The sequence below is a fragment of the Cricetulus griseus genome, chromosome 5 (genome assembly GCF_003668045.3).
Source record: "Cricetulus griseus strain 17A/GY chromosome 5, alternate assembly CriGri-PICRH-1.0, whole genome shotgun sequence".
Lineage (NCBI taxonomy): Eukaryota > Metazoa > Chordata > Mammalia > Rodentia > Cricetidae > Cricetulus > Cricetulus griseus.
Window position 1 is genome coordinate 139,441,707 of NC_048598.1, and position 14,315 is coordinate 139,456,021.

Sequence of the window (14,315 nt, forward strand, 5' to 3'; positions counted from 1 at the left end):
TAAGTCTGGGGAGCAAGTGTTCCTGGATGCTCAGGTCAGCTGTTTCTGTGGGTTTCACCAGCCTGGTCTCGATCCCTGTGTTCTTCACTCTTCCTTCTCTGCATCTGGGTTCCAGTTCAGTTTGGTGATTAGTTGTGGGTATCGGCTTCTACTTCCACCAACTGCTGGATGAAGGCTATAGGATGGCATATAAGTCAGTCATCAATCTCATAATCAGGGGAGGACATTTAAGGTAGCCTCTCCTCCGTTGCTAATATTGTTAGCTGGTGTCATCTTTGTAGATCTCCAGACATTTCCCTAGTGCCTGATTTCTCTGTAAACCCAAAATGTCTCCCTCTATTATGTTATCTTCATTCTTGTTATCATCTATTCTTCCCCTGACTCAAACTTTCTGCTCCCTCATGTCCTCTGCATCCTTGTCTTCTCCCCGTCTCATTCTCCTAGCTCCCTCTCCCACTCTTCCCATGTTTCCAATTTGCTCAGCAGATCTTGACCCTCTTTGCAGGAAAATGGATGGATCTAGAAGAAACCATTCTGAGCGAGGTAATCCAATCGCAAAAAGACAAACATGGTTATGTACTCACTCATATGAGGTTTTTAGACATAAAGTAAGGATTACCAGCCTACATTCCACACTGCCAAAGAAGCTAATAAACAAGAAGGACCCTAAGAGAAACATACATGGTCCCATGGACAATTATTTTAAGTTTTAGTATGGCATAGCTTTCTATTTCTTCTGACTAGATTTACTATAAGTCTATTTTTGTAACATAACAGTATAGTTTCCGCACTTTACTTTCAGATTTCTTTTCCTTATGTTAGTTTATATTCTGCATCCATGTCTACTTTTAAGTGAAATGAGTTTCTTGTTTATAACAAACAGTTGAACTATTTTTATTGATTTAACACAATCAGCAAGTCTTTGTCTTTTAACTAGAACATTAAGACAGTTTACATTTAAAGGTAAAGCTAAATACTAATTCCTACAATATTGTTAGTTTGTTTCTTGGTTGACTTCAGTAATGCTTCATCTTCAAAATCTCTGGGAAAGGTTCTAGTTTATTAGGATGAAAGTGTTACATTTCTTTTCTAATTCTCATTTACAGTGAGATTTATTCTTTTTCAAGTTCCATTGATTTTCACAGTCTAATTTCCTCATTTGTGTATAGATGTTGTTTAAGTAACTTCTAAAACATTGGCTTTGTCATCTAATTGCTTTTTTTACATTCTTATGTTTAGAGATCAGTGCCTTAATCAATTTGAAAGGATAATTTTCATGCATAATTTTGATGCTTGTGAATACACATATTCTTATCTAGCACATGTTTATATTGGATAAAAAGACATTTTCTTGGTTTGACTGTTTTGTTGAGAAAACAGGTCTAATGTAATTCTGATGAAACTGCTTTTGTATATCATGTATTATTTTTCTTTAGAGATATCTATTTTATTTCCTTGTTTTATAGTTCTTGGATTTTCATTAGAGCATTATGCCCCCTGTAGTAGGATGTGTACAGTTCTCCCTAGTTTTAGGTTAATTTATACTATACTTTTTTTCAGTCAGTTTTCAAAGTTTTTTTCTTTTGTTTCACTACTTGGAAATAGGTTCTTTTCTCATACAATACTCCTTATTATAGTTTCTACTTCCTGTAGTCATCAGAGTTAATCTTATCTACCCTCCATTCTAGATATACTACTTTCTATCTCTCATTAGAAAAAAAAATGCTTCTAAGACATAACATCCAGTTATGAAAAAATACAATGTAATAAGATGAATAAAAAAAACTATCATATCAAAGTAAGACATGGCAACCCAACAAAAGGAAAAGAGTTCCAATAGCATGCATAAGTATCAGAGACCCACTTGTACTCACATTTAGGATTCCCATAAAAATACTAAGCTAATTGCTATAATATATGCACAGAAGTTTTGGTGCAGGCCCTGAGCATGCTTCTTTGGTATCTGAGAGTTCATATGCACTGTTCTTAGTTGACTCAGAGTGCAACTAAGTGTTATCCTCGTCAGTTCTGACTCCAAATTCTTTTGGGGTTCTCTCCCATGGAATTTACTGTACTCCAAGGAAAGGGATTTGATAGAAACCTCCAATTTAGATTTTCTGTCTGTGTAATGTCTGGTTGCTGGAGGAAGCCTCTCCAATGATGACATGATAAGGCCCTGGTCTATGAATATAACAGAATAATGTTAGGAATTATTTTACTAATGTTTCTATTTGTTTGTTTGTTTAGACTTGCAGTGTTTGGTTTTACTCTAGATTTCTAAGATATCTAGTCTGTAGTAGTTGTTTACCTAACCAGTGTCATGTGTATGTTCCTTCTTGTGGAGTGGGCCTTAGATAAATAAAACATTGGTGGGCTACTCAAACAACTTCTGTGTCAACATTGCCCTAGCATAATTTACAGGCAAGGCAGATCGTAAGTGAAAGGTTTTATAGCAAGTTTGGTTTCCACATTTCTCTTTTGATAACTTGCTAAGTACCTTATTTTATCAAAGAGACTAGAACACAGTTGTGATAATACCATGGAGGCACCATCTGGACTTCTCCATGTTCAGTGATTCATGTGGGTATTGTTCTAGGCAATGGACCATGCTGTTGTCGAAAGAAACTTTATGTCATGGCAATAGCTTAGATTTTTTTGGGGGGGGGTTCCATGAGACCCTCTTAGCCAACAACTCAATAAATGCACCCTAATACTACCACTGGAATCCTTGACTGGCTACATGAGGAAGTTTCCACTACACTGGCTTTCCACACAAACCTCCATCTGCTCCCCCAGTTCCAGCCATTTCTCCTCATACACTGTCCTCGCACTCTATCTCCCTTAACCCTGATCTCCACCCTAATTCACACCAGTCCCTATCTGACCCTAGTTTGCCCATGAAATATATTCTATTTCCCCTTCCCAGGGACATACCTGAATCCTGTAGAACTCCCCTTCCCTGCTCTTTACCTAACCTCTCTGGATCTATAGATTATAGTTTGGTTATCATTTACTTAATGGTTAATACCCCTTTATAAGTGAATATATCATATTTATCTTTCTGGATCTGGCTTACCCAACTCAGGATGATTTTTTTCTAGTTCAATTTATTTGCTTACAAATTTTATGATATATTTTTAAAAGAGCTGAGTAACACTACATCATGTAAATGTACCCTATTTTGTTTATGCATTCTTTGGTTGAGGGACATCTAATTTGTTTCCAGATCCTGGCTATTGTGGATAAAACTGAAGTTAATATAGTTGAGCAAGTGTCCTTGTGGTAGGACTGAAGGTACTTAGGGTATATGACCACAGGTAGTATAGCTGGGTCTTGAGGTACTAAGATTCCCAAATTTCTGTGGAATCACCATGTCAATTTTCATAGTGGCTGTAGAAGATTGAACTCCCACCAGCAATTGAGGAGTATTTTTCTTGCATCACATCCTAGCTAGCATAAGCTGCAACTTGTGTTATTGACTTTAGCCAATATGACAGGTAAAAGATGGAATCTCAAAGTAGTTTTGACATACGTTTTTTAATGGCTAAAGATTTTGAACATTTCTTAATTTCTCAGCCATTTGAGATTCCTATATTGAAAATTCCCTGGTTAGAGCTGTACCCTATGTTTTAATTGGATAATTTGGTTTCTTGGACTATTGGTCTATTTTCTTGAACTTTATATATTTTGGATATTAGTTTTCTATCAGATATTTTCCCATTCTAAAGGTTGCCACGTTGTCCTATTAATGGTGTCTTTTACCTTACAGAAGCTATTCAGTTTCATGAGGTCTCATTTATTAATTGTGATCTTAGTGCCTGCACTATTTAAAAAGTTTTCTCATGTGTCAATCTGTTAGAGATTATTCCCCAGTTTTTCTTCTATAAGGTTAATGTGTCTGGTTTTATCTTGAGGTCTTTGATCCACTTGGACTTGAGTTTTGTACAGGGTGATGAATATGTTTTGATTCACATTTTTCTACTTGCAGACATTCAGTTTGAACAATTCCATTTGTTAAAGATGCTGTCTTTTTTCTAGTGTGTATTTCTGGCTTCTTTATCAAAAATTATTTATTCATAAATGTGTGGATTTATATCTGTATCTAAAAATCAATTCCACTAATCAACATGTCTGTTTTATGAAAATGTCATGTGATTTTATTACTATAATTCTGTAGCATAGCTTGAAATTAGGAGTATTGACATATTCAGAAGTTCTTTATTGTTCAAGATTGTTTTAGGTATTCTGAGTTGTTTGTTTTTCCACATGAAATTGAGAATTGTCCTTTCAGGGTCTATGAAGAATTATGTAGGAATTTTGATGGAAATTGCATTAAATCTGTAGGTTGCTTTTAAAAAGATGGTCACTTTTACTCTTTTGATCCTACTGATCCATAAACATGAAAAATCTTATCATATTCCGATACCTTCTTTGATTTATTTCATCAAAGATTTGAAGTGTTTAACATGTCTTTCATTTGTTTGGGAAGAGTTAACTCCAGTGATTTTACCCTTTTAGGGCCTACTGTAAAATCTTTGGTTTCACTGATTTCTTTCTCAGTCCATTTCTCATTTGAATATAGAAGGGCTACAATAATCATGTATCCAGCCCCTTTGCTGAAAGTGTTCATCAGCTATATTGCTTGCCAGGTAGAATTTTGAAGACCATGTGTCTATACAATCATATCATCGACAAAAAAACCTTAACATCTTTCTTTCCAATTTGTATGCTATTGAATTACTTCAGTTTTCTTATTGCTCCTGCTGTAAGTTCAAGAACTACATTGAATAGATGTGGAGAGAATGGGCAACCTTACCTTCTTCCTGGTTTCAGTAGAATTGTTTGGTTTCTCTCTGTTTAATTTGATGTAGCCTATAGGCTTTCTATGAATTGCCTTTGTTATGCTTAGGTATACCACTTTTATCCCTACTCTCCACTTCCACGTGGCTTTTATCATGGGGAAGATTGATTTTGTCAAATGATTCATGTTTTGAGGGTCTAATGAAATGATGAAGTAGTTTTTTTTTTCTTTTAGTTTGTGTAGATGATGGATTACATTTCCTGATTTTCATATATTGAACCATCCCTCTATGTCTGGAATGAAGCCTACTTGATAATGCTGGATGATCTTTTTGATATATTTTAATATTTATTTTGAGAATATTATATTGAGTATTTTTGCATCCATGCTCATGATGGAAATTATTTGGAAATTCTCATTGTTGAGTGTTTATGCAGTTTGGGTATCAAGATATCTGTGACCTCATCAAGTGAATTGTGCAATGTTCTTTCTGCTTCTATTTTCTGCAATAATTTGAGGAGAATTTGCATTGACTCTTCTTTGAAAGGGTGGTAGATTTTTGTGATAAAAATATAAGGCCCTGTTTTTTTTGTTTTTTTTTTTTTGGTTTGGAGATTTGACTGACTGCTTCCATTTCACTAGAGGCTATAGGTCTATTCAAATTGTTTATTTAGTATTGTTTTAGCTTTGTTAATGGCATCTATGCAGAAAATTATTCATTTCTTTTAGATTCAAATTTTATGGAGTTCTTAAAGAATGTCTTTATCATTCTTCAGATTTTCTTGGTGTCTATCATTGTGTTCTTTTCATTTCTGATTTCATTAATTTTGAATATCCTTTATCTGCTTTTTATTTATTTGGCCTTTGCAGAGTGCCCAAGAGTTCCTTGGTCACTGTGTCCTAGGGAATAGGGAGAAAAGAGAGTGTGTGCCAGGTATCAATGTTTATAGGTTGAAGCTGAGCTCCTTCTTCTATACTACTGTTTCTCAGCTTTCTTTCTGATCCCAAGTTCTTGAAAGTTGTGTTGATGAGTTTCTCATTATTATATGGATTATAATTTTCTGCATGTCCAGTTTCTTATATTCCTCTTGCTAATTGATCTTAAGTTTTGGTGACATTTTCCTTTGGGTTATTATGAGATTTATTGCATTTTAAATATCAAAGTTAGTAAACAAAATAATATAAAGAAGGAAGAGTTTTAATGGTAATAAGCAAGACAGAGAGGAAGATGTAATTTTTTTGAGTTTTTGTCATAGATCTGTCTTTTATTTTCAAATAACTCTCTTCTAATTTTCATAATGAGATTCCTTTTGCAAAGACTCAATCACCACTATCACACAGAGGAGAGAAATCAAACAAAAGTAACAACAACAAAAATGGAACATAAGTTATAATTAGAAACAACTCTACTCCATATGCACTCAGAAAACAAAAGAAATAGAATAAAGAAGAACAAAACCCTTAGATTTTAGTAAAGGGAAAATATCAATAATTAAATAACATACTGTAGTAGGAATTTAAGAGAAAGAAAGAAACATCAAAGCTTAAAAGAGAATAAACATACAGAAAAAGATATAGAAATAAAACTGAGGGTAATCAACACAAACCCAGCTCAAGGCAAAGCAGTAACATGTATATGCATATTCTATTGAGATAGATAATGCAGAAAAGCAGATGTGTTATATTTTTATATCTCTAATCCCAAAGAACACCTTATCTCAACTACAAAATGGTACACACATAGGATATATGTAACAGTAATAGATATTTCCATACTGTTTAGTCCCACATTTCCCACAAGAGCAAGCAAACTATTATGGCTGGTGCACTGAATTTCTGCCAGTATATTCTATATATAATACTTATGGAATTTATGAGCTGTCATCAAACTTCTCCTTCTGTCTGAGACAGTTCATGACTTTGTTTGATACATCCTTTGTGAAAGACACACCCTGACCATGTGGTCATGGGTATGAGACATGTCCCATAACGACTGTTCTCTCAAAATGCCTCTGGGATATTTGAGATCATATAAAGTAGTCAAAACTAATATGTGTGGGGTGTATGGGGAGTTCGGCAGTATGCCATGACCATGATGACACCTATTACAGCTTTCCAATTTTATTCAGATACCACTGGCACCATTCACTCCCATATGTCACTTGAATTTCCAAATGTACATTGTTTATCTCCACAGAATGTTTTGCACTTACTACCTTGTAGATCTGTCTCTAATTCTGTGTTTAAGTTATGAAGTAGTTGTGATCCCACAAATTTTCAAGTTTTACACTTAGCCAGGCTGTTGTGAAGACAATAGATTTTTCTCCATAAAACTGGCAGCAAGACCTCATTGCTGAAGACAACAACCATATGCCACGGTCCAGGCTGGGGGGTACAGCCTTGGCTCCATTTTAGGTCCTGATACTGGGAAGGTGCATCTGTGCAAGGAAAAATTCTGACCACCAGGTGGATTGCACTCACGTGGCCCTTAACAGCTCAAGCCGTCTTTATTTATGCTTTAATCAATTTTTATTATTGGCTCCTAATTTTAAGAAACACATCGTTTTTTTAAGAAATGTATAGTAATGATTATAGCCCCCCAAATGTTCTCCTTTATGCTTCCCCAAATAAACTTTTCTACCTCCAACATAACCTTATTCTACACACAGAGTGCAACATTTTTTCTGGCTTAACTAAATATCAAGCCAAACACATTCTGTTTTTGAAGCACTTATGTCAGTTAGCAGTTACAAGGTTACAAAAGCAATAGATATGGGTACAATTCTTTAAGAACAATACTGAAACTGAAACAATTCTTTCTTTTCTGCAAGATATGCTTTTCTACAGTTCCATTTTTACAAGAGGGTACTATCTCTCTGTAAAAGGCAGATTCAGATAAAGCACTGTTTTCCCAGCCCATTATACCATAACTTCTTCCACCAGTATAAGTTCCTGTGTATGGAAAAGATGGACCTATTCATAACATTTTGCCACTTGCATCACACTAGATTTTATTATAAATTTTATAGGCTTGGTGTACATGGAACTTACTCTCAATAGTTGGCCTTGTGTGTATTCCTGAGACTTTTTTCCTATTCTGTATATGCATGCCTTTCTCTCTTTTCAGAACTGTGAGATATGAATAATGTTCATTTATTGATTTCTCATAGGTATCCAACTGTTTCTATTAAGTTAGAAAATTTCCTAGGATTAGGAGCTGTAGTTAGTAATTCCAGATAAGAGATCTGAGGAACATTACCCTCCTGCTGAACTTTGGGGGAAAATATTCAAGAAATAACAGAATTTTCAGGGAAAATTACTGCTGTTGCATGTATGACTGACAATGTAAAACTAAAAACCATCCAAAGAATCAATAATATAATAGGAGATAAAAGAGCCTGCAAGCAACACAAATTTCTGTAAATCCTTATGTCCCCCTGTGGTCTAATTGTCCTTGCCAAGTGAGAATCTGTTTTCATGGATGACTTCCCATGAGAAAAGCTATTGGACAGGTAGTCATAGGCTGATCCCAGACTAGGCTGCATGACTCCCAATAATCAAATAATTCATTTAACATGGAGAAATCGAGCTGATGACTACATGGAAACGTCACCCCCATGTTCTAGTGTCAATGACATAGAAAGGTACTCTGCAGGCTACCAAAAGAGAAAAGTAAATGCCAACCATAAAAACTTTGATTTATAATCTGTCTACTGAAAAATATTCTAGACACACTCATTTTGGGAGCAACTAACTGATTTTTAATTTAACTTAAAACTCCATGAAATCGAAGCTATATTTAACACTGCTTGAGTGAACAGGAAGGTTCCAGAGAATCAGAGACATCAGATAAAACCAAAATCTAATTGTCAAAAAAGTGGTGATAAAAATGATTCCTAATGATATTCATGATATTCTGTTATATTAGGAGATCGATGACTTATTTGGCCATCATCAGAGAGACTTCCTTTTGAAACCAATAGGGACAAATACAGAGAACCACATCCAGATATTAATCAGAGAGAGAGATAGAGATCTTGTAACACACAACTCGGAATGAGATGTTTCTATCCAATCCCTTTAGAGCTTGAGAATCCCTGAAGAAGTACAGGCAGATGGTGTGGGGAGACAAAAAGGATGGAGGACACCTGGAGAAAAAGGCCCTCTAGAACAACTAACTGAGCAAAGCTCATGTGAACTCAGAGACTGATGTAGCAATTATGGGGCCTGCATAGTTCTGCACCAGATCTTTCTATAGCTCTTAGTTTAGTACTTTTATGGGTCTCCTTACTGTGAGAACAAACGGGTCTCTGAATCTTGTGCCTTCACTTGAAGATCTTTTATTTTCCTGTTGCCTTGGCTTGTCCAGTTAATTTTGTTTTTATCTCCCTGAGCCTGTACTTTTCTAATCATAGAAAGAAAAGTGGGTAGATACAGATGAAAGAGGAGGTGGGGTGGAACTGGGAGGAGTAGAAGGAAGGGAAGGTGTATTCAGTTTATACTGTACTAAAAATGAATCTATGTTTAATAAAATGGGAATCTATGTTTAATAAAATGGGGGAATTGCAGTCTGTGTTCAACTATGTATTTGAAGAACACAAGGTTGTGCACAAACGATGCCCACTGACCTTTTGTGATTTTTCCTTCTGCTAAGATCCCTGCTTTAGCGACTCTTGTCCATGTCATGTGGTCTGCCACCTGACATTACAGTCCTCTATTGTCATTTACATGTCCAAAGTTCTGTATGTCTAAATTTCTCTTGGCGCAATAAGTGTGGATTTTTTACTCCATATTTCTGTGCCTCTGCATTCTATTTAGCTCCACACCTGATGTATGATTATAGACTCTCAAGTTCCCAGGAAGTATTTGTGTCCTTTATACATTTTTTCCTTCTTAAACTACATTTTTTAAAAATGTGTTGCATATGTGTGCGTGGGATGTACATATGGTGGTCACTGAACAACTTGCAGAGGCTAATTTCTGCACGTTGAACAAACTAAAATGCATGTAACAGATTTCATGTTTTGAAAGCTCTTATTACACTGGCACATTACTGGATTTTATTTGCCAGAAGTTTGTTGACAATTGCTATTCATTAGACCTATTGAGCTTTATCAGCCTGTATATGCCATAAGAGTAATGCAAGCACCACAAACTGTGTTAGTAAGTATTGATATTACATATATTACACAAACTCAATACTTTTCTCACCACTGCTTGGGAGAAAGAATTCTTCATCAAAATTGTTGATTCCTTGAAGGTTACACATTGCTTATTCAATGCCTTGGGTAGGACACTGCTCCTTTTTGCTGTCAATGGCTATTTATACAAATACTGGTGGTGTAGTTGTTTTCAAATAAATGACACATTTTATGTAAGAGAATAAAACTGTAAGTAAGGGGGTTTTGATAGCTTTATTTTTATTAAATATACATAGAGAATCAGCAGTAAAGAACACTTATTTATAATAGTAATAATTTTCCCTTTCTTTCTTACTTATCCTGGGGAAAGTTTGGTTCTTTTAAATCAATTTTATAGATATTTTCAAATAATGAGCCTTGTGTATTATAGATACTTCTCTTTTCACATTTCATTGATTTCTATCTTACATGAAATTTTATTTTTCTGTTTGCTTTAGTATTATGTATTCCTCCCCTTTCTCTTGTTTGCTAAGAAAGAAACTTGTAGTTTTGACTTCAGGTCTGCTATTTTTTAAAATATTTTCATTTACATGTTGTAAGTTCTTTCCATTCTGTAAACCTTGATGAATATCACTTTAGTTTTCTTCGATATTTGTTTTAAATTTTCTTGAAATTTACTTCTTATAAGTTTGTTTATTGTTTTTGAGTCTGGGATGTTATATATCTTGGTTAAAGTCCCACATGAGCTTAGGATGAATGTGTGATCTTATGTTGCTAAATGAAATATTGTTTACAATATAAGTTAAATAAAGATGGATGATTGGTCTTTGGAGTTAAATCATGCCAATAATAGCTTTTATATATGGATTATTCAATTCATGAAACATAGGTAGTAATATCCTTAACTAATTATGTAACATTTGTTTCTTGCATTTTCTTCTACTAGCCTCTGCTGTGTAATTTTGAATTGTATTATTAGGTGGGTATTTATTACCATGATTTTGCCATGAAGATTCTATCTCTATAATACATAAAAAAAGCTAAATTATCATCTTTTGTTCTTTTTCTGGTGTTAATTTATTCTGATCATATATACTACTCTGGCTTGCTTTCTGTTAATGTCTTTTCTATCTCATTGCACTTAGCAGACATTTGTTTTAACATTTCAATAAGAGTTTTAAAACATCCAGTTGAGGTTGCTTTTCAATACTTCTCTACTAGTGTGTTTCATGTACTTAACTATTCTTACAAGATATGTTTTTTCATAAAATTATTTTTTATTCTTTAGTTGCTATTCATATTTACATATCCATCCCCCATTCCCTCACATTCCCATTATCCCATGTTATCCACCATCCCCTCCAACCCACCCCCGACTCCTCTCCAGGGATAGTGAGATGCCCCACCAGGGACCTTCAAAGTCTGTCAAATCGTTTGGGAGAGGGCCTAGGCCCTCCTTGCGTATCTGGGCTACAATAGTATACCTCCATAGGAAATGGACTCCCAAAGTCCATTGTGCTCTAGGGATAAAGACTGGCTCCATCTTTAAAGGCCCCATAGACTGTCTTGGCCTCCTAGCTGGCACCCACATTCAGAGAGATTGGTTTGTTCCAATGCTGTTTCCCCAGCTTTATGACAAGGGTCTCTATGCTATCAGTAGGTCAGGTCCACTGTTTCTTCAGCCCCATCTTGGCTCCTTTGTTCAGCCCTGCTTCCTCTCTACAACTGAATTCCAGTACTGTGGTTCAGTGCTTAGCTATGGGTGTCTGTTTCTGCTTTGAACAGCAACAGGATGAAGGCTCTCCTTTCTCTCCCTGTTCCAGGGCTACCAATTTGGTCAGGGTTTTTTGTCCCCATCACCTTCATTGAGGGACTATGTAATCTCTTGGGGTCCGCCTTGTTTCCTAACTCCTCTGGTAGTGTGGATTGTAGACTAGTGATTCTTTTCTCTATGTCTAAAAATCAAAAATGAGTGAGTACATAAAATGTTTATCATTTGTGATTGGGTTGCCCAACTCAGGATGGTTTGTTCTATTTCCATCCATTTGCCTGTGAATTTCAAGATTCTATTGTTTTTTCCCGCTGAGTAGTACTCCATTGTGTAAATGTACCACATTTTCACTAACCATTCTTCAGTTGAGGGGCATCTAGGTTGCTTCCAGGTCCTACCTAGAGCAATAAGACAACCAAAGGAGAACAAGGGGATACAAATTGACAAAGAAGACGTCAAATTTTCACTATTTGCAGAAGATATGATAGTTTACATAAGTGACCCGACTGACTCTACCAGGGAATTACTACAGTTGATAAACACCCTCAGCACAATGGTAGGATACAAGATTAACTAAAAAAATATCAGTAGCCCTACTATATACAGAAGATAAATGTGCTGAGAAAGGAGTCAGAGTAACATCACCCTTTACAATAGCAAGTAACAACATAAATTATCTGGGGGTAACACTAACTAAAACCGAGAAAGACCTGTATAGTTGAGAACTTTGAGTCTTTAAAGAAAGAAATTAAAGAAGATACCAGAAAATGGAAGGATCTCCCATGCTCTTGGACAGGTAGGATCAACATAGTAAAAATGGCATTTTTGCCAAAAGCAATCTGCAGATTCAATTCCCATCAAAATTCCAATTCAATTCTTCACAGACATTGATTGAATAATACTCAACTTCATGTAGAAAAACAAAAAACCCAGGATAGCCAAAACAACACCATACAAAAAGAAACTTACAGAGGCATCACCATCCCTGACTTCAAGCTCTATTATAGAGCCATAGTCCTGAAAACAGCTTGGTATTGGCACAAAAATAGACAGGTAGACCAATGGAATTGAATTAAAAACCTGATTTTAATCCACACCCCTATGAACATCTGATTTTTGACAAAGAATCAAAAGTTATACAATGGAAGGAAGAAAGCATCTTCAACAAAAGGTGTTGGAATAACTGGATTCAGACATGTAGAAAAGTGCAGTTAAATCCATATCTATCACCATGCACAAAACATAAATCCAAATGGATCAAAGACCTCAACATAAATTCAGCCACACTGAACATCCTAGAAGAGAAGGTAAGTCACACCCTGGAACAAATTGGTACAAGAGACTGCTTTCTGAGTATAACACCAGTAGCATAAAAATTGAGATTGACAATTAATAAATGGAACCTCTTGAAACTGAGATGCTTCTGTAAAGCAAAGGACACAGTCAGCAAGACAAAATGCCAGCCCACAGAATGGGAAAAGATATTTACCAACCCCACATCTTACAGAGGGCTGATCACCAAAATATAAAATATACCCAAGAAGCTAGCCACCAAAACAACAAACAATTCAATTAAAATTTGGAGTGCAGTACTAAATAGAGAATCCTCAACAGAGGAATCCAAAATGGCTGAAAGACAATTGAGAAAGTGCTCAACATCCTTAGGCATCAGGGAAATGCAACTCAAAACCACTCTGAGATACTATCCTACTCATGTCAGAATGACTAAAATTAAGAACACCAATGACAATTTATGCTGGAGTGGATATGGAGAAAGAGGAACTCTCTTCCATTGCTGGTGTGAGTGCAAACTTGTACAACAACTTTGGAAATCAGTATGGCAATTTCTCAGGAAAATAGGAATCAGTCTACCTCAAGATTCAGCAATTCTTCTCTTTGCCATATACACAAAGAATGCACACTTGTACAATAAAGACATGTTCTACTATGTTCATGGCAGTATTATTTGGCATATCCAGAACCTGGAAATATATGGTTTTAAATTATTCACTAATATAGTTGAATCAATACAAATCTCATTTAAAGTGTTTTCTATTTGTTAGACTCATAATTATTTCTTTTAATCTCTAAGATTGCTTATATTCTGCTTTCTAGGGTTTCATACAATTTTATATTAATTTCTCTTTCTTACTGTTTATATTTTTATATGCATTACAAATATATAAATGCATATAAATTATGCATAGAAAGCCAATAAATACATAAGTGCATATATGGAACATAAATACAATGTGCAATTGCTAGAGCTAAGGCTTAGGGGAGTTTATGGAAATGAGGGGGCAGAAAGATTTTAAGAGGCAAAGACCAAGAAAATTGTTGCCAGATGATAGCCCCTAGATAGAAAATGGAAAATGCACTCATGAACTCTCAAAAATATGGTGGTCTGAATCAAAGCATTATGTAACAATTCTACTTGACATGTCAATATGGACTGGGAAACTAAAAACTAAAAACTAAAATTTTTAAAACTAAAAAATAGTTTTAAAATTTCTCTTTTACATCTTACATACAGTTCTGTGTATAGGAAATTTTAATCCAGTGTGTATATTACTTTTTAACAATAAATTTAATTTCTGTTTTA